Source organism: Ostrea edulis, chromosome 6 (genome assembly GCF_947568905.1).
Source record: "Ostrea edulis chromosome 6, xbOstEdul1.1, whole genome shotgun sequence".
Classification (NCBI taxonomy): Eukaryota; Metazoa; Mollusca; class Bivalvia; order Ostreida; family Ostreidae; genus Ostrea; species Ostrea edulis.
In genome coordinates, this window is record NC_079169.1 from 28,146,311 (window position 1) to 28,169,080 (window position 22,770).

The 22,770-nt window shown below is 35.1% G+C and overlaps 1 pseudogene; it reads right to left on the reverse strand.

Annotated features, from left to right (window-relative positions):
- Nucleotides 1-1,067: 1,067 nt before the first annotated feature.
- Nucleotides 1,068-16,740, reverse strand: LOC125661279 (uncharacterized; annotated as a pseudogene).
- Nucleotides 16,741-22,770: the final 6,030 nt, after the last annotated feature.

Sequence of the window (22,770 nt, forward strand, 5' to 3'; positions counted from 1 at the left end):
TCAGAATTCGGGAGAGAAAAAATGGGGAAAATAATTATTTTGAATTAATTATGAGCGTCGGTGTCTGGGGTCGCTCTTCAGAATGACCGTTTCATATTTTGTCAGAACTGACTAGGGTATGGTCTGTAAAAGTTGCACAAGGTGCAAATGGGTGGCGGTTTGATAAGTGTAGTTTCAGAATTCGGGAGAGAAAAAATGGGGAAAATAATTATTTTGAATTAATTATGAGCGTCGGTGTCTGGGGTCGCTCTTCAGAATGACCGTTTCATATTTTGTCAGAACTGACTAGGGTATGGTCTGTAAAAGTTGCACAAGGTGCAAATGGGTGGCGGTTTGATTTGAAATAGCTAATTTAAGTGTAGTTTCAGAATTCGGGAGAGAAAAAATGGGGAAAATAATTATTTTGAATTAATTATGAGCGTCGGTGTCTGGGGTCGCTCTTCAGAATGACCGTTTCATATTTTGTCAGAACTGACTAGGGTATGGTCTGTAAAAGTTGCACAAGGTGCAAATGGGTGGCGGTTTGATTTGAAATAGCTAATTTAAGTGTAGTTTCAGAATTCAGGAGAGAAAAAATGGGGAAAATAATTATTTTGAATTAATTATGAGCGTCGGTGTCTGGGGTCGCTCTTCAGAATGACCGTTTCATATTTTGTCAGAACTGACTAGGGTATGGTCTGTAAAAGTTGCACAAGGTGCAAATGGGTGGCGGTTTGATTTGAAATAGCTAATTTAAGTGTAGTTTCAGAATTCGGGAGAGAAAAAAATGGGGAAAATAATTATTTTGAATTAATTATGAGCGTCGGTGTCTGGGGTCGCTCTTCAGAATGACCGTTTCATATTTTGTCAGAACTGACTAGGGTATGGTCTGTAAAAGTTGCACAAGGTGCAAATGGGTGGCGGTTTGATTTGAAATAGCTAATTTAAGTGTAGTTTCAGAATTCGGGAGAGAAAAAATGGGGAAAACAATTATTTTGAATTAATTATGAGCGTCGGTGTCTAGGGTCGCTCTTCAGAATGACTAAGAGTCGGAGAATGCGTAAATGTTAAATAAAAATATCAAAACCAACAGTCCAAACATTTATATGCACTTTAAAAACTTTTTTTAAAAACAATTAATGAACATACAATTTTCGGTGATAGAAAGTCATTATGATAGAAACATATGGTTTACAAAGTGTAATTTAAATACATAACAATTGACATCATATTGTAAACAGGCGACCGCACTTCCGAAAGCTATAACAAAAATATAACGAATAATTGTAAAGTATGGTACAAGTCACTTACCCCATATAATATTGTTGATTATGTGCAGATACCCGATGGGCGTGGTCATAATGACACTCGGGAGCTACGCTCCCTCGTGTCATTATGACCACACCCATCGGGTATCTGCACATAACCAACAATATCATATGGGGTAACTTCTACAAAGAGTTATATAAAACACAGTTAGGACACACTTCCGACAGAAAATCTAATTATATGTTTTTAAAAAAAATAGTTCATATAGTAAAAACCCAGATCTATAGAGAGAGCAAGTGCTCCGATAAAAGGAAATTTAAAATGCATCTAATGCAGGATACTCTTTTTCATTTTCATAATATGAATTATGACCTTCGCGCAAATATAAAAATGTTGAGTGATTTGATACGAAATTGAAATAATATATTATTTGACCAGCATTTGACAAGAAATGTTTTCACGTATACAGCTTATCACTTGATAACGGCAGTCAATAACGACAACATATTTAAGAAATGAACATCACTTTTGAGCTGTTCATGGTCAGTATGAACGGATTTGGATTTGAGGCAAATTCTGTGAATCGCTCAAGCCCAGTAAGGGGGTGGAGTGGCAAAAGGCACCATAAGCCCACACAGTGGAGATGTGGCAGTTCTTGCTCATTATGAGAAACAAAAGTACTAAGTACATATAAAAGACAGAATTTTTTTCAATGAAATTGATTTATGCAAAATGCTTTCATATACATGTAATTAAAACATAAATTATTAATAATTATGTGTTGCAGGCACATGTACATAGAAGAAATGACAGATGAGGAAAAGAAAGAATTGCTAATACAGCTAACATTTCTTCCAAAACATTGATTATGCAGCAGTTCTGACAAGGAGGATTTAATCCTCATCCCTATGATCAAACACAGTTGGAGGCCAGCTGTTTAGATCTGCCTAAACAGATAGAGAGCCAAATGGGTGCCAGTCTCAGTACCCTGTAAGTTTAACATGCTGAAAATGTTTAGAAATGTACTGGTTAACTTAAATTTGATATAACAATCGGATTGTTCGACAACTACCAAGGTACTATCAGATACTATTTTGATTGTAGGATTTCTACTTCTAGTCCTTCATGAGTTGGTGCTTCACATGTATGCTGATTACAACAAGGGTATGCTGCATATTAGAAGTTTTATCCTCCGAGATCATGGGTGCCTTGGTGTTGGATTGAGGCGGATCATTCGAAAGTTGTGTGTGGGCAATACAAGATAAATACTCAGACCAGTATAGGCAGTATACTGGATATATTCCATCGAGACTTCAGAATTTTTGTTTTCTATGTTGAGAAAATAATTAAAAGAGAATTTCATATTCAATGACTTTCTTTTTTTATTTTCATGTAAATGGGAAACTATTAAAAATTGTCATGTGACTCCTAACATTACTGCACTCTTGAATAAATGTAAAAACAAAATATGTTTGTGAAACACTAGTGGCAATAAAGAACAAGGAAAGTAAAACAGGTCAAAAACTTTGGTACCAAATCAAAATGATAAAGTTTTTGTTGAATTTCAAGGTAAAAAATCATGTTAATAAGTGAAATGTCTTGCAAAAAAAGAATCTACATGTATATACCAAATTCCTTAAAAGTAGATAAACTCCCAAGGTCACAACTTTGTTACCAAAAAAAGGGGTTTTGTCATAAGGATTGCAAATATGAAATGTGAGAGTCCTATCATGTATCACTTGGGAGAAATATTTCCTATGTTAGGTTTTCATATAGTAGGTCAATATCCAAAGTTATGAGATTAAAAAAAAGGCTCTTATCATAAGGTTTGAAATATGAAAGTGCCATTCAAAAGTTATAGGCAGGCAAAGTTTTTGGCACGTAAAAGGGCAAAATCATTATCCCCCCACACCTTAGCTGTGGAACAAAAATATATAAAGAATCTTGGTGCACAAATGCAATTGTGTGCATGTGTCTACATTTATTGAATGGCACTTCAGTTTGATTGAGTTTCCCGAGGTAATTTCCATGTCTTACAATCAGGACGACAATATGTATGTGCAACTTGAACAAAAATTCAAATCTGGTTCATGAAAATGCAGACAATGTGCAGTTAACTAAGAAAAATCATAATAGTGTAACCATGTAGTGATACATGACTAATTCAATAAACGGCATAAAGGGGAATTTTATAAGCAGTTTCCTCTAAACATGTATTGCCTTTCATAGAAAAGGAAGATCAATTGTTTATGTAAAGTTAACAATACTTGCTGTCTCACTGTACAATATATGTTTTTTACAAATATGCTAATAAGTATTTTTGCTCCCACAATTTTTCAATTCTTGTCATGTTATGAGTCAAGAATAATGAAATCTATGTAATGAATTACAAGAAATATGCCCAGTCTATAAAGTAATGTCAATGAACTTTGGTAGCAGAAAAATATTACTACAGTCTACCTACAGCAATTTTAATATTGTATAGACACTGTCATATAGTTCTGAAATATGTTCATGGCACTCTGAATAGGAGTCAGTTTTCAAATCTGGATTTCTTATCCTCTTTTAACTGAGTGGATGATGGTGGCATTGTTGGGGCAATTGTCTTGCAGATCCTTCTAGGGTCACCTTCCTCTAACACAACTCTCCCGTGGAACCCCTCTCTGTCTCCAACTCTTTTTTCCAGGACTTTTCTTATAAGAGCAGGTACATGACTGTACCTCTTTCTCTCCTTCACTGGATATACTGTCCATCGCCCAGACTTCTTATTGTATGTCCTTTGCAGTCTGAAATTAAACATAAGACAGACTGAAAGGAAATGATCTCAAATGTATGACATTGTCTTGCAGATGGAAACCTCTAGTAAACCTAACATATATATACAAGTGTATACCTGATTGTACCATCTTTGTTTATAACTGGTTCCCTGTCTACATGTTCATTGTAATCTAAAGCTGCTAAAATATTCCTTGCTCTGTAAACTGGAGGAGTAAATGCATATCTCTTGGAACAGTACATCAACATGTGATTATGAAAACTCTCAATCTCTGCCGTACTTCTGAAGAAGAAGAATACAAACACATGTACTGTACTTGATATTACAATTCGAGTAAATATATTTTATTTAGTATTTTCACAGTTTAGGTGTTACAATGATTACAAGTTTCTCTTCCATACCTGAAATTGAGATAGTAAGGGATGTTGTGCAGAAATCTCTTGTCGAGTACAATTCTTCTGAGCGCCTCGTGTGGTGGACTGCCCTTTTTTAACCATTCTTTATCCCTTATTGTCTCCTCTGTAATGGGATCATGAGAGCAGGAGCTTATTCCAGTATCACTGTAAGGCAAGATCCACTCGTGTTCTCCAACCACATGATGGAGAACACCTACCCACATTCCCTATTTTATGAAAATAAACAGCAATTCCATAAGCTACTTTCTCAAATATTCAACATTCATTAGACATCAAATACACGAAGCAAGACAATGTACAATCCAAGATTAACCTTAAAAGATAATCATTGATATGCATTGATTAACATTTACCATGAACTCATCCAAGTTATTTGCTGTTCTACAAGTATACCAGAAATGGTTCACAATGTCCTTGGACCACTTTTGAAGATCCCTGCATGATTTCTCTTGTCCAGCCTACAAGACAAGGAACAAATTTTTATAATGATGAATATATTATAAAAATTAAAAAACAATTTGCAACACAACATGAGGTCCATAACGCTCACAAGAGTCAACTAGTTTTGCATTTCTTCTAAGCCAAATTGGGTCATGGTATAACCTAATAGTAATTTGATTCCAAACAACATATTCCCCTTGGGATCATAATTTGAATAATTTTGAATCTACACATTTTAACTCTCACTAAGTTTTGCCTTTTCTGGTCTAGTGATTTTGAGAAGTTTTTTTTTAAATACCCCATCCTATTTTAACAAATTTTTATCATCTGCCCTTGCAAAGATGCATGGATCCTAAAATGCATAAACTTGAAAGCTCTTTACTCAAGGATACTTTTTGCCAAGTTTGGATCACATTGGCATAGTACTTTTGCAGAAGATGAACATGTGATAAGTGTATAGACAGATGAGTGGACAGAAAGACGACAGAGAAAAGGTGATTACAAAACCTCACTGAGCTTTCAGCTCAGGTGAGCTAAAGATGTTCATTAAAAACTTGATTAGGTTACATACAGCAATAAGCTTTTTGCCAAGGTTCTTTGCAGCGTGCCATATGTCATGACTATGTTTGATTTCTATGTAGTCCTTTTCTGCAAGAAAATGAATTCATTTTGTTAAAAATAATGAAGTTATTTAGTTTATTTAGCATATCTGAAAATAAAATTGTTGCAAAATGTCCACACAGAAGTTCTATTAACTTTCAAGGCTTTCACCACATATAATTGCTGAACAAGTATGTGTTCATGTAATAAAATGAAAAATGAGACTTACTCATTAGGGCACCTATCTGAAGGTGAGCATCAGTGACAACTTCTTTCACTTGTAATCCTCTTTCCCTAACATCTTGGATCCCTCTAATAAATCCTTTCTTCTCCAGGTTTGAACTCTTTCTCTCTGCTTCTCTTTTGTCCAATGTTTTTACTGATAGGATTTTCTTGCTGTCATTTTCCATGAAAGTGTAAGTGCAGTATTGTGCACAATGGCCCGGGCTATCCATCCTTCCATCTCCTGTAAAATATTGGGCATGTGATTGGATTATTATTAGGCAGATACATGCATTTAATAATGTATGGGATAACGCACATTGACACAATTGAAAATATAATTTTTGTTGTTGAAAACAAATGTCTCCCTAGCTACCCAATTTAAAAGACTTTAAGTGATTGAAATTACAACCCCCTCCCCTTGATGTGCAGTATAGTGTGGAGGATGCATGAGCTGAGTTGCATTGGATACATTGTAAAGTCAAGAATGATGTGGCATATTTATAATTGTGAAGAACTAATTTCAGTTTTAAACTTTCCAAGTTACTGTCCAGAAACCATATTTGTCTAAAGTTTTCAATCTATTTTCGGCCACTGTGACCTTGACCTTTGACCTTTTTTCTCCAAAATCAATAGGGACCTTGCTTTGCTGGTATCCAACAATATATCAAAGTTTCATTTGATTAGATTGTAAACTTTTTGAGTTATCATCCGGAAACCAATCGTTCACGCCAACCACCCGCATCACCAAACCAATAGCCGAGTTCAACTTCGTTGCAACTCGTCGAAAAGGCTATAAAACACTCCTCTTTCATTAATCCACTGTAAATTGCAGGGAAATGTTATATCCCCAGGTCAGAAGAATGTGCACACCATTAAATGATAATGAATCATTGTACAAAGTTTCAAGCCATATTGGAAGAGAAGTGTTTACAAACCACTTTACATCCCCCTACCCTCTTAGATCCACTGTAACATATAGGAAAATAATTTATCTTCCTGTCCCAACACCATACACATCTACAAATGGCAATGAGATATTGTACAAAGTTTTAAGTCTATCTGATAAGCCATACAGAAGGAGAAGCGTTCACAAGATTTTGTGACAGACAGAAGAACAGAAAGTACAAAAACAATATCTCCCCCCAGAAGAGGAGAGACATAATTTTACACACATACCAAGAAGTATAAGATCTTTGTCTGCCAACTCTGCATCCATCTCTGCCTGTTTTTCTTTCCAAAGGTCATCAACAGCTGGCACCAAGTACCTCCTTTGTAACTTTGTGAAGGAAGACTGGCTTGGAAAGCCCATTTGTAGTATCTTGGCAAATAATTCAATTTTATTGAAATTATTTCCAGAAAATAAAATGGCAGAGGAAATGAGCAGATCTCCACCATGAAGCCCTCGATTAAACACAGGCTGGGAGCACCATGTTTCTGCTACATGAGACTTTGGACATTGCTGAAACCACACAAAAAATGAATATCTAATCTTTGCATCTGAAAAAAAAATTGAAATTTCACACTAAACTAGTAAACTTCATGATGCAAATTTCCCCCCATAAAAATCTTACCCATTTCAGATACACTGCAGATCAAACATGCTTGATCTCAATATCAAGGACTCCATCACATCCCTTGACCTTGCACAGTGGGTTAACTCTTTTCTTGGCAAGCGCTATTAGCTGTGGTAAATAAACAAGGGCTGTGCTACTTTCAATAAGATGGCCAAAGTCTTCTGGACATGAAACCCTGCATATGGATGGGCCAATATCTGCTTCTTCCTTTTCGACTTCCTCATCGTTTTCCTCTTCCCTTGGGAATACCATTTCTACACCCGGGCAGTCCTCAATTCCTGTGACATCTTGTGGCCTACAGATACAAGTGCATTTAGGATTTTTGTCAAATTTCATGGAATGACATTGTCTGATTATTAATTTGGACAAGAAATCAATGCTAAATATGATTTATACAATTTTATTACCCAATTGATATGTTGAAACTTGGATAGTATGTTTCATCATCATCATCTCCTTCTAAAGTATCAGATTCCTCTGATATGTCAATACTCAATCTAAAATAAACAAAAATATCAGTAAAACTTAAGGATGCTCTCCGAATTGCAACTTAACTTCATATGACGAATGACTTGCACAATGATTAATAACTATTGAAATATTGTTGAAATAATTGAATCTACACTATGTCAGAAAGCTTTCATATAAATGTGAACTTCTTTGGCCCAATGGTTCACGAGAAGAAGATATTTGAAGATTTTTCCTATATATTTGTATGTAAAACTTTGATCCCCCCTTGTGGCCCCATCCTACCCCCAGAGGCCATGATTTGAACAAACTTGAATCTGCACTATATCAGAAAGCTTTCATGTAAATATCAGCTTTTCTAGCTTAGTGGTTCTTGAGGAGAAGATTTTAAAAGATTTTTCCTATATATTTGTATGTAAAACTTTGATCCCCTATTGTGACCCCATCTGACCCCCGGGGGCCATGATTTTAACAATTTAGAATCTGCACTATATCAGGAAGCTTTCATATAAATCTCAGCTTTTCTGGCCCAGTGGTTCTTGAGAAGAAGATTTTTAAAGATTTTTCCTATATATTTGTATGTAAAACTTTGATCCCCTATTGTGGCCCCATCCGACCCCCGGGGGCCATGTTTTAAACAATTTAGAATCTGCACTACCTAATAAAGCTTATCTATAAATTTCATCTTTTCTAGCCCAGTGGTTCTTGAGAAGAAGATTTTTTAATGACCCTACCCTATTTTTACCTGTTCTTGATTATCTCCCCTTGGAAGGTGGCCTGGCCCTTTATTTCAACAATTTAGAATTCCCTTTACCTAAGGATGCTTTGTGCCAACTTTGGTTGAAATTGGACCAGTGGTTTTTGAGAAGAAGTTAAAAATGTTAAAAGTTTACAGACGGACGGACAGATGGACGCCGGAATACGGGTGATCAGAAAAGCTCACTTGAGCTTTTAGCTCAGGTGAGCTAAAAATGACAAAGTTCAGCTACATCATGAACATGTAAATTTTTCAAAGAATGTCATCCAATCACTTCCAAAGAGACAAATTGCACATCTTCAGTGCTTCCATAACAGCTGTACAATGTCTGAAGGATGTCAAATAAATGCTGTAATTAACTTGATTACAAAAATAGGTACTGTCTATTCAGAAATGACCAAATATAACTACATGTAAATTTTTCGAGAAATGTCTGGTCAATTTCAGTAAGGCACATGGACATCTTCAATATATCCATAGCAATTGTACAGAGTTTGAGGAATGTCAAGTTAGAGGTGTGAAAGGAGTTGATTACACAAAGTAGGTACCCTATTACAGGGATACCCGCCAACCCTTCACCATTTTATAAGCCCACGTTATGCAACACGGCCAACAAATATGCAAGAATTTTTATCTGAACTTACACACAAAATTAACTAGCTTAGACTCAGGATCAACACATAGATATACTGATACTCACTCAAATGGATTCAGAAAGGATGATGCACACTTTGACACTTTGGTTTTCTTACTGTACAGAAAAAGTTTTTTGTATCATTTTCATTAAATTTACATCACCTATATGGGAAATCAATTGAAAATATAAATTGCATCAGAAAGGTATCTTAAATTTTTTTTTAAATTATAATATTGGATACCATAATATTTCCGTAAAATAAATGCTTAAATTGCATGTACATGCAATTATTTACACAAACACATTTCTTGTTTTGAAGCATATTTTTGCTATTCAGATAGTGTCAGTTCCATACCTGCTAGATGGGCCTGGCTCTAACTCTTCAACACCCGACACTACTCTGTAAAATAAAGTACATTTGACCAAGTACTAAACTTTTTGTTTACAACAGAAACATCAATGTACTATGTATAAGTATATAAACTAATATATGTAGTTATAACAATCAACATTGAAATATGACTGAGAATTTAGTTTAATTTTGTATAGGTATTGAAAAAAATCCACTATACAATAGTCAATCTATCTATTCTACATATACTGATATTTGATTTTAAGATGAAGAAAAAGTTAAGCTGAATCTTAACATACGGATCACTGGTTGCTTGTTCGGATTCTGCAGAAATGTCAGAGATAATGTATTTTCCCGTAAAAGGCTTCTGGTCTGCCTGGCTGTGCACAGGAGTAGAAGTACATTTAACTGAGTGCTGGCTTTGTACATATCTGGAAGAAAATTCAAAGTTTATATTTCAATATTACATTCACTTTAGTTTTTACATTGATCTCCATGTAGTACATAAACATAGATATAATTCATATTAATATATTTTCATTATATCCTACTGTGCAATTCTCATTACACCCCCCCTCCACATTTTCTTTTGAATTTGATTTCTAATTCTGTTGGTAGGGGCTACATGTTAAGTGCAGTTAAAAAATGGGGTGGGGGTGTTGTTGTTGGATTGAGGGTCTGAACCAACACCACCTAAGCATGGTAGTAAATTAATATATTTAACTTTTCAAGCACTTTCATTTGTTCAATGCAAAATGTTATGCCCTTAATTTAATTGACAGATTGAGAATGAAAACAAGAAAAGTACAGACAGAGCATAGCATATTCTAAAAAAGTTATCAAAAATTTAGCAAGTCACAGTAAAGGCAGCAGAAAGAGAAGAAGTAGAAATATGATAAATATTGTGGTGTTCTAATTCAACCTTTTATAATGTTTAACAGCTAGTCAGTGCACCTTTACTTTTAGGAAGCAATTCATGTACCTAAGTATATATACATCATGTATGTTACTGTATGTGATTGTAAATTCTTTATTTGTTGATATATTTCAAAGTGATCTACAGCAACCTGCTCATAAGCAAGTCAAATATCATATCCTTGCTACATATATTTCATTGAAAAATACCTTTTTGTACAAAACTTATTGCAATGTTATTTGTAACTCATTTTATGGGTATAATATTGTAGTTTCTTCAAATAATTTCAAAATAATATTCATAAAATGTCATGGCAAAGAATTAAGAAATTGTAGTACATGAGGATAAAATTTTGCCTGGGTCATTTCATGAATGTCATTGTGATAGAACTACCTCAACCCATCCAGTGACAGCTATATATAGTAGCACTGCCATCAACATAATATATGTGTAGATTCTATCTGCTAATTCGCAAATGAATTAACTCCATTTTACCGTTCATATGCACCCTATCTTTTCATTAGTAATAACTTCTTTTCACTCCTTATGCTGTAAAAGGTTAAAACAAATAATGAATATAAATTACCCCTTCTGGGGCCTCATCATCTGTCAGGTCGGTGGTTTATAGGATAAATTCAATATGTAGAGTTAAGAAACATGAACGAATACCATACGATAGTTAGTTAAGTCATTGGAGTCACCAACGTAAAGCTACATTTGCCTTTTCTTCTGAATCAACTGGTTGAAAGAGAGATTTCACATAGATATATTACAAATTACCTGTCTAGGAGAAAACCCGCCAATTCAAAGTTGTAGGTGAACTTCAAATTATCCCTTAAAACATTCCACTGCGCATAGTGTTCTCCAATATATATTCTTTCTTTGCTCCTCTCTCTTTCCGATTTCCTTTTCCTCTCTTTTCTTTCTGATAAAGTTAATTGGCTCCCAAACGGTCTACCACGTTTTCGCGACGCCATCTTTGTTTATACATCTAAATATGGCTCTCGGTGTCACGTGGTATTTTAATATTCAAAAAGAGGCATTACTTTCCTGGCAGGAAAGTAATTAATTATAATTTGACATCTTTTTAACGCGCTCGATTTCAATTGCGTAAATTGCAACAAGTTCTTAACTTTATTCAATAAACAAAATAAATAAATTTCCGTCTTAATTTTAATTGACGCAAATTACAGCGTGTATACCTTTAATATTAATATCTTCAAACTTTTAACCGCGAACTACTTCTTTAGTGTAATTTGTCTGCGTGATAATCGCGGACTCACAATATACAAATCTGTATATTGTGGTGCGTCACATAGGAGAGGTCTATTCGTAGGTGACGTAATGAGGCCTCGACGGGGAGTTTGCATAATCCGTTCATAGTCAATGTGAACGGATTGTGTCACGCGCTGAAATTGGTTGGTTCATAGAGGAAAATGCGATTTGTAATATAAATATATAGACATGAACTGTAAGATGTACGTCGTGACGTACTTTTTCGTTGTGATCCCATAGGGTGCGAATTGGACCTATTTAGTTGTTTTTATAACTATACAATTGTTCTGCTATATCCATAATAGGGTTTATGTCCAAAGTACTTTTAGAGTAAAAATGAATTATTTTTAAATATATAGCGTAAAAATATATGGGATCCGGGTTAGAATAAGTCCTCACTTCCCCTTGCTTGTTGTAGGAGGCGACTAAATGGGGCGGTCTTACGGATGAGATCGCAAAAACCTAGGTCCGGTGTCACGGCAGGTGTGGCACGATAAAGATCCCTCCCTGCTCAAAGGCCGTAAGCGCCGAGCATAGGCCTAAATCAATAAAAAAAAAAAATCAATCAATCACATAAGATTCAATACAAAATAAAGGCCTAATGCAGAAAGATCTGACTCAAACCACACAATATTGTGAACATATGCATAGTGAATAGCTGAGCTCATTGTTTACAAAACAAAGTCAAAGCGATTTTCAGAAATACCTGCGTTTCCGAGAAGTCTAAACGAAAGTGCTGTGTTTCTAGGGACTTTATAAATTGTTGATTTGATAAATGTGTCTATCTTAAAAAATGTGATGGCCTATATATTTTATTTGATAATTTGCTAGTTTGAACTTTAATATTTGAAAATAAATACACCTTTTAAACTTGTATCAGATAAAACCGCGAGTATGGAGTTACTTTAAACGCTGAGCTTAAAATTATAAACTATACACTTTTTCATGCATTGCATCAACTGAATTCTTTGTTTAACATTGTGTGTATATTCTCTATGTCGTTTTGTGCAATATGAGAATAAATTGATTGAATTGGATACGAGCAATCACTACCTATATCTTAAATCTTTGGTTTGACGCGGTTATGAAACGAACGGTTCTTGAACTCATGATCTCATAGTTACGAAGCGAACACACTACCACTGAGCCCTTTTTGCTTTACTTGCATTAATTATACCCCCCGCAACAAGTTGGGGGGGGGGGTATACTGGAATCGGGTTGTCCGTCTGTCTGTCCGTCCGTCCGTCTGTAGACGCAATGGTTTACGGGCTCTAAAACATTATCCTTTCCACCTACCGTCACCATATCATATATATGGACTACCCATGGGATGAAGATGTTCCCTATCGATTTTGGTGTCAAAAGGTCAAAGGTCAAGTGCACTGGACATCGAAGTAGCAATATGGTTTCCGGGCTCTAAAGCGTTATCCTTTCCACCTACAGTCACCATATCATACATATGGACTACCTATGGGATGAAGATGTTCCCTGTCGATTTTGGGGTCAAAAGGTCAAGCACACTGGACATCGAAGTAGCAATATGGTTTCCGGGCTCTAAAGCGTTATCCTTTCCACCTACAGTCACCATATCATACATATGGACTACCCATGGGATGAAGATGTTCCCTATCGATGTTGGGGTCAAAGGTCACGCGCACTGGACATCGAAGTAGCAATATGGTTTCCGGGCTCTAAAGCGTTATCCTTTCCACCTACAGTCACCATATCATACATATGAACTACCCATGGGATGAAGATGTTCCCTATCGATTTTTGGGTCCAAAGGTCACGCGCATGGACATCAAAGTAGCAATATGGTTTCCGGGCTCTAAAGCGTTATCCTTTCTACCTACAGTCACCATATCATACATATGGACTACCCATGGGATGAAGATGTTCCCTATCGATTTTGGGGTCAAAAGGTCAAAGGTCACGCGCACTGGACATCAAAGTAGCAATATGGTTTGGTTTGTCATGCCATTTGTTGTTTACACTCAGAAAAGAGGTAGTTTATACCTATTACCAACACCCTTTGGGAGATTGGGGTAAACGGGGGGTATTCTTAGTGAGCATTGCTCACAGTACCTCTTGTTTGATTTGTTTAGAGCTAAATAGAATCAAGAAATAAAGTACAGTGTATGTGTTTTCGTGTCGCGAAATATATTTTGAGGTATAATCCACAAAAACTAAAGCTTTATTTCTATTTTACCAAGGCTTAGAAATATATCATCCATCGTTTCCCTATATAGCTACGAATTTACTTCGTGATTCATGGCAGCTTCCGAAACGAGACACCTAAACAGAATCATATATCACCGTCAGAAAATTTCAATTTTCCTTAAACAGCGTTATCAAAATTTGATAACAACTGGGTTATGACGATATAATAGCATTCATAACAATTTCATAAAACCGTTTCTTCACAAAAATATACAAAATGTCTGTAAAAATAAAGGAAATATATCGCATAATAGACTTGATAGAGAAATCAATAAAAACAGAGTTATTGCTCTTGGATTCAATATTTTGAAACTTACCATTGGTTATTCATCTAAAACTTAAGATTTTTGAAATATTTTATTTTTAACAAGATTTTCTAAAAGAACTAACGAAAAAGACTCCAACAAAAGGTATGTTCCTATCATGCATAAATCTAAATAAATCATTGATTTTCCAAAATCTGATGACATCACAGGAGGGTGGAATTACTTTAAAAGTGAAAATCACGGGTCTTTCGAATATGCCCTTGAAAACAGAGGACTTTCGTGTCGTGAATTCGAACAAACCGTTGCAGTTACAGCCCCGAGCGCCAGACAGGGCTAAATCGGTAGTACTTCACCAGTGTGGTCTCCACATGAGTGAAATATTCTCGACGGTATGTAAAGCTTAAACAAAACAAAACACACAACCAACCATTAGATAATTCTTAATTTTGTTTTCTGTAGCCTAGGTAATTAACATGTTTGTTTTGTTTGTGTATGTGTGCGCTTTATTTTGCACTGGTGCTATTCTATTTTCCAAGAATAGATAATGGAAATATATTCTGGTATTAATTTAGAATAATCATTTTCCATTTAAAGTCCCATTTATGTCCTAGCTGAGTTCACTTTGTTCCATTCTTACCGTCATGGTGACACGGATATTGCTATAGTTAACTCACAATGCCATGACATAGAACTATCTTATCCGAGGGATGTAGTTACACAATATGTGTTGCCTACTTTGGTTATAGGTGTGCTTGTCGATAGACCTCCTCTGTATCCCACAATAATACGACCTACATCTCTAATTAATGAAGTTATTATATGCAGACATTCGTTGTGTTCGTTTAATCATTTTAACAGGGGCTTCCGTGGCCGAGTGTTTAGAGTCACGCGGCCTCTCCCCTCTGTCGGCGCGGGTTTGAATCCCGCTCGCACCGGTAAGTGAGAAAGTTTCCCAGTTTACTTTCGGAAGGTCGGTGGTCTCTTCCCAGGTACATTGTATCTGGGTTCTCTCTTCCACCAATAAAAACTGGGCGCCACCAGATAACTGAAAAATTGTTGAGTGTGACGGAAAACATCAATTAATCAATCATTTTAACAACCGACTCTCGGAAATAAGTAAGTCTTTACTATTATAATTTCATCCACAACTAGGGACACAGGCACAACCTATATTAGCCCTCTCCATATATTAGAACTAATTAGATTGATTGTATATTGTTTAACGTCCCTCTCGAGAATTTTTCCACTCATATGGAGACGTAGAACTAATTAGAAGCCTAGATAGCATTAAAAAGGAACACAATGCCCGCCGTACAAAATGAAACACCCGGTTATCTAAAGTGTTGAATTTTATTAAAATAATTGATAGGAAGTAAGAATGCATATAAATGTATCGTTACTGATAGTTCGCTGTATTGATATTGTTATTGGAGATATATCACCTAACAACCAACGCGGAACTCGTATCTTTCTTGGAAATGGAATGCTAAAAGTCTTCATTAACAATGTCATTGCTTCATTAATATTTATTACATTGTCGTGCAAATTGCTAATTAAAAATTGATTTTTGGCGAGATATGAATTAAAATCACACATCAAAGACATGTATTGACAAGGACAGTCAATCTCTGATGAATATTCATTTCTTGCAACTGGTCCTTCAATCTTTGGTTTACGACACATTTCTTTAGCACTAGTGCTTTTCATTGCATATGTAAATGAACATATACATGTACCCCATTTGCCGGTTCTTCAGATGAGACCACAAAAACCGAGGCCGTAAGCGCCAAGTATAGACCAAAAATTGTGCCGCCCTTCATCAGAAATGATAACCTTCAAATGAGTGAAAAATTCTCGAGGGGGACGTTAAAACAATGTACAACCACCCAACCGATCCATGAAACATACATGTACTATTTAAATCGGTAATAAATCATTTTGTGTGATTGACAAGTAAATGTCCCATTAAAAACAGCCCTGCCTTCCGATATTGATTGATTGTTTATGGTCTTACGCCAGTTTTGGCATTATGTCAGCCATTTTACGGCGGTCTTTAGTATTGATGATTAAAGCTGACATGAATTAATAAATACGTACACCTTTCTCATCTTATCCGCCATATTTCTTTCAGGTAGCCTAATTTACTCTACCCGTATATACCCCAAATGTGATTGTCACACCTGGGTGATTTCTGTAGGTGGACTCGACCAGTGCACATCTCCGATAGTAATATATAGGGAATGCAAAACAAATAAAATCACATTTTAAAACATTATGCTTTGCTCAAAATTACAAAATATTTATTGTTTACCAATGCAGCATTCCGAAAGTTTAGATAATTTAGAAAAAAAAATGCAAAAAAAAAAAAAAAGCTTTTCTTGCATACTTGCAAATGCATGCAAGTATTTGCAGTTTCTTATGAAATAAATGCGGAGAAATCATTTGCCAATTACATACTGATAGAATGGAATAAAAAGAGCATAAAATATATTATTTATATCAATTCTTGCAAAATACAGGTCCATGCCATATGCATAATATGTAATGCACATGGCATATTCGCCACACAAAAAAACCCGTATCAAACAGTTGTCAAATACGGACGTCTATTCAACAGGTATCGGAGATGTGCACTTACCGAAAATATTAGATTCTCTTTATTCTGATAAATCCACTAAACAAAATGATAAACTCCATTTGTATCTCGTTAGAACTTTACAACACGTTGTCATTCCATTATACAGACTGCGACACACTTCACCCGTGCCAAATAGGGTGTCTTCAATCAGGGGAGATGTCAGAGTCGAAAATTTTTCTTGTATTGAATGCTTGTCTGGTCGAGGTTTTGCAGTTTATAGATCGGGAATCTAATCATATACACTGAGCATCTGGTTGGATATATTGCGTGCTCAATTCAAAATTTATCTATGATCATATACAAATTTGGATATACAAATAAGGGAATAATGATCGAAAATATACATCTGTTTAAAAATGCGGGTATTACATTTGCAATCCATAATAAACAGTTGATTACACAAAGACAAATATAAAAGGAAATGTATAAACGAAAATATAGTTTTATTGTTTCTTTGGGAACCACATAATTATTTACGGTCTCTGTGTGTCCATATTCATTGATTGAATAGGAGAGAGAGAGAGAGAGAGAGAGAGAGAGAGAGACTGTCCTACTTCGATGTACAATATACCATTTCACAGAAGGAAAGAAAATTGATCACTGATATAATGGTAAGCTTACAAGCATTAAAAAATTCCAGCTATTTAAAAATTTGTGATTGACAATATATTAAAAACTTACAGGAGTTGATGCTTATAATTGAATTCATTACAAATTAAAAAAAAAAAAAATATCAGTTTAAACTGTGCATGTAGAAAATACTGATTTTGTATGTTAGAATAACGGAAAAAAGTAAATTGTCAAAAAAGTGGGGAGAGCAGACCAGCCCAGCCTCCCTGTCCACCCCAACCCCCTGTATACGTGCCTGAAACAACATATCAATTCGTGTTGAAAGAAAGGTGCATACCTGCATTTCATTAAATTCCAAAGGAGCTCGAATTTATGTGTTCCCCTATTAATTATTTTATATGGGTTTAGAATCATGCTTTCAGTCAGAGCAGAAATGAATTAATTTTGAAGTACATCTAGTTTGAATGCAAATGTGGGGTTCCTTCTTTTAATTTCACAAGACTCATTAGAACCCCCTCCCCCAAACTATGCAGCTTTGTTTTTATTGATATCTAAATCGGCATATGAATCCGGATATAAATTATATAATGTTTTTTTCGTGATCATATAGATATCGATACTAGAAAATGTTTATACTCTTGCCTTTTGCATATCCTACTAATGCATTACAGTAGATTGACACTGTATCATATCAAATAAAACCTCAACACGAATTTTACTGATTTATGAATACTAACGTCTTATCGAATACATTTGAATTCGAAATTTCGACGTACAGCGGTATGTCTATTTTCAGAATATATCCATTGCGCCAGATCTACGAAATGAAAATAATCATTATGGCATGTTACAGAAACGTTAAAACACACATATGCTATAGTCCTGCAATGCATGCATGCGATTTTTCTGAATACATGTATTTATGTATTCGTGAATGAAGTTCCTACGCTTAAAACTATCTTGGCCTTTATGCATTTTGTTTTGTGATTTTGGTTTACCATTCCTTACACTGTGTAAATGAAGGAAAACTTGGTAAAGGGTGCAATTCTACACCATACAATTAGTATGCATGTATATGTTGAAAAACAAAATGTACATGTAATAACCAGACATGTATCGTCATTTTTCATGGGGGGGGGATACAACAGGAAGAAAAAAATGGAAAATTGGATTCAAATTGCCATTCAAAATAATAATTAAAAAAGATGAACAATAACAGCAATAAAATAAAACAAAAAACCCAAACAAACCAAGATGTTTCATCCGATATTCAAAGTCCTAATGTGGGGGTGAAGGGTTAAAAGAATCTTTTACTTTGACTGCCTCAATAATTTCCCCTACACTTCATTTTCTTCCATCGTTGGGGGTCGGATGGGGGTGGTTAGAGTCATCTACTATTAGTGCCTCATAATATCTTCATTTTCTTAATTGGTGGTGGTGTGTGTCTTCTACTATTATAGCAGAACTTTCAAGCTGGGGTCAAGTTTTTTTTGGGGGGAGGGGGGGTTGGGTTGTTGTCACCCAATATATTTTTTACTTGCATTACAAAATAACGGCCTCTCACTTCTGTCGGCGCGGGTTCGAAACCCACTCGCGCCGGTAAGTGAGAAAGTTTCCCAGTTTACTTTCGGAAGGTTGGTGGTCTCTTCCCAGGTACATTGTATCTGGTTTCTCTCTTCCACCAACAAAAACTGGGCGTCACCAGATAACTGAAAAATTGTTGAGTGTGGCGGAAAACATAAAAAAAACAAAAAAACAAAATAACAAAAAAATGGATATTGTTATCAAAGGTGGGGGACAGACACTCTTGTCCCCTCCCCTTGATTCTATGTACCTTTGTACTTGACCTTTGTATTTGGGAGAGGGCCTACATAGGCTATGCCTGTTGCCCAATCCTGTTGAGTTTCTCAATAAAATATGTTTAAATAAAAAATAAAATTCTATGTGCTTGATAACTACGCATATGATAAACTCAATTATTATATTTTGCATTATTATACATTTATTGCATGATAGTGAGGGAGATATGAAGATTTATTCACCCAAGAAAAAGCATATTCCCAGAGGGCAACGCCCGAGGGGAATATGATTTTTCTTGGGTGAATAAATCTTCATATCTCCCTCACTATCATGCAATAAATTGTTTATTATACCGAAACAAAGCAAGACTACAAAATTGTATTTGAGATTGGAGTTTACTCATCTATACATCGTAGCCTACATGTATGTAGCTGAGATCGCCCTAACAGTAACATCGCGCCGTCAACGTATATATAGAAGGTACAAACAGCGAAACACAGTGATATGATAACCAGTTTTTGTATTTCCATTGTCCTTGAATGCTGATTTACTTGCATGTTTTTATATCAACCAAAATCAGTCGATTTTAAAACTGTATATCAGAGACCCGCATATTTTGTGCCTTACGAACTATGAAAGTAGAATGACTCGGACTTATTGTGACGTCATAATACACTTCGTCTACTTTGACGTTAAATTTATGGAAGATGCACGAAGCTGCCCAAGGGGAAATATGATAGGGAGATATGATGTCAAACTTCCACCAGAGTTCGTTTGCTTACAAACCAAACTCTTCCACTTGGGCATTATGGGATAGCGATTTCTTAGACCGCGTATACTGTGACGTCACTGTAGAATGACGAAAAAACATAACGTCAAACGTAAACAACTTTCAAAATAAGAACGTAAACATCAAGTTCATTACTTTACCCAATAATTTGAACAGAGTCTCCCTACTTTTTAATGATCTTTTGATCATGTTATGTTTAAAATAAAATCCATACTTTTATATTAATGCTCTTAATATCAATATCTTCAAACTTTTAACTGTGAACTACTTCTTTAGTGTGATTTGCCTGCGTGATAATCGCGGACTCACAATATACAAATCTGTATATTGTGCTGCGTCACATAGGAGAGGTCTATTCGTAGGTGACGTAATGAGGCCTCGACGGGGAGTTTGGATATGATGTTTGAGAGGGAGATATGAAGTTTTGTTTTCCCTGGCACGTGACTGTCTAGACCAATCAGATTACGCGTTGCATAGAATTCTCATACTGAGGTATAATAATACAATTTCCGTCGAGTTCAACGTAGAATGTAATAAAGCAAAATGGCATAGATATATAAGATCTATTGAACGCCGAATTAGCATAAAATGAAGTAATTGAAAATAACATTATTTAAAGATATGTTTAATTTTTAATTATTGCGTGCTTTAAATGAATCAAATAAATCTGTATTATCAATTACTAAGAGCAATATTGAGTTACTGTTCTCTTATATTGAATTAATGATATCATTTGTCTTAATAAGAGCGCGATTATTACAAGATAATCGTTTGAATCCTCTCTCTCTCTCTCTCTCTCTCTCTCTCTCTCTCTCTCTCTCTCTCTCTCTCTCATCCCATACACTCGTGCAGTGTTGTATATGCAAATTATCTATGCACAAACAATTTATGTACCTAAATGATTCCGTTTTATAAATCTGCAATACTCTGACAAGTAAATCATACGGTATAAGGATTCATGCACAATACAGGGTAAATATTCTACTCTGATACTTCCCCTGATTGAAGATAGCTGATCGGCACGGGCTAAGTGTGTCGCAGTCTGTACAATGGACAATGTTGTTTACTGTTGGAATATAAATGCAGTGTACCGTTTTGTTTCATGGATTATGCTAATAAAGGGAGTTTTACTACTACTTTGAATATTTTCGACAAGTCACGTACATCTTCGGTCCTTTACAGATATTACGAGTAGACCCAGGTAAATAGTCATCCGTATTCGATGCTTTTTCATGGCGAGCATACATGACCATGTCTTCTGCATACGTACAGTAGCATTTATGTATTTGCATTTTGCTTGAAGTAAGTGTGAATGGTATAGATTTTACACCCTTTGCTTATTCCATTTCATCAATAGATCTAGATAATAGATGAAATATTTCTCCGCGTTTTTGTATAGTTTTGACATATTTATTGCAAATGTACGCACATTCACGTAAAGAAAAGGCATTCTATATTTATTTATCCAAAGCTTTTAGAATGATTTACTACTGTACGATATGTTTATTGTAATTTTGAGCACTGCATGGTGTTTCAAAACGTGATTTCCTTTCTTCTTGTTGTCCTATAAATTAGTATCGGAGATACACGTGTTACCTGTCGAAGCTACCCGCACAGGTAAATCGAAGACACTGATATGAAGTGAAGCATAGCAAAACTCGTCCCCTTATATACCATGCGAACCCTGGTACATATAACAATAGAATATCCAACTAATATGGCGGATTAGCAAAGAAATATGGCGGACATATAGAATTGTACTATATTTATTAATTCATGTCAGCTTTAACTCAATTTTAAAAATGTAAAATACCCAAATTTCCCAAAATTGTAATTGGATGACAATGGGGTCACCTCTTTACGGGGTAAACCTCTCCGCTAAAGAATAGGTTATATTTCGAAATACCTGAGGAAATTTTACCTTCCCGACGTTCTTTATTGATGTCGAATTTTGGGGTGAATGCCTTTGATGAATTTATGCACAGACCTTTACTCTACTTAATGCTTCAAAACATTTTACCAAAACAGTTGAGCATACAAAAAGAAAAAAAAAATCCGTATTCTGCTTTTTAAAAACAACCCTGACACTATAACAAATCGGTATCAAATACGGCAGCAAAGAAACTTGAGACGGGGAAAAGTGAAATCGTTCAATATCAGTAAAAAGCTCAATTTAAACTATTTTTACGGCAACAATATTATCTGTATATTTAGTTCGTCATTTTCCATTTCCACTAGTTATATATTCATTGTATCAATCTTCTCGATACTTGTGTGTTTGGATGAATAATTGCAAAATTATTCACGTTAAAGAATATATATTTAATTAAATACAATATTTTAAAAGGAAACTAAATATCTTTGATGAAGCATAAACATATCTCATTATCAATTCTGCCATTGCAGTAGTTTGTTTATTGTCAGTATTGATGGAACAGCTTTGCAAGTAATTTGGAGTAGCTTGTTACAAACTTGTGTGTATTTCAGGTCTTCTTGATCACCACTAAGCACTACTACTCCTAAGACATGTAGATAAGAGCAAAAACATTACAAAGACGAAACTTTATAGGATGACACTTTACAACCTTGGGTTCATTTTCAAATACGTTATTTTAATTTTTTAATAAAAATGCATGTCTTAACTTTTAGGTGCCCCCATTATCTTTCTTTTTTGTTATAATATGAATTAAAGATACATAAATCTCAATTGTAGATTTATTTCAAATTCTTTTGTGTAATTTTGAATTGTAAAATTTTCTTATCAGATAGTAAATGTAAATTCTGTAATAGAGGCAAGCAAG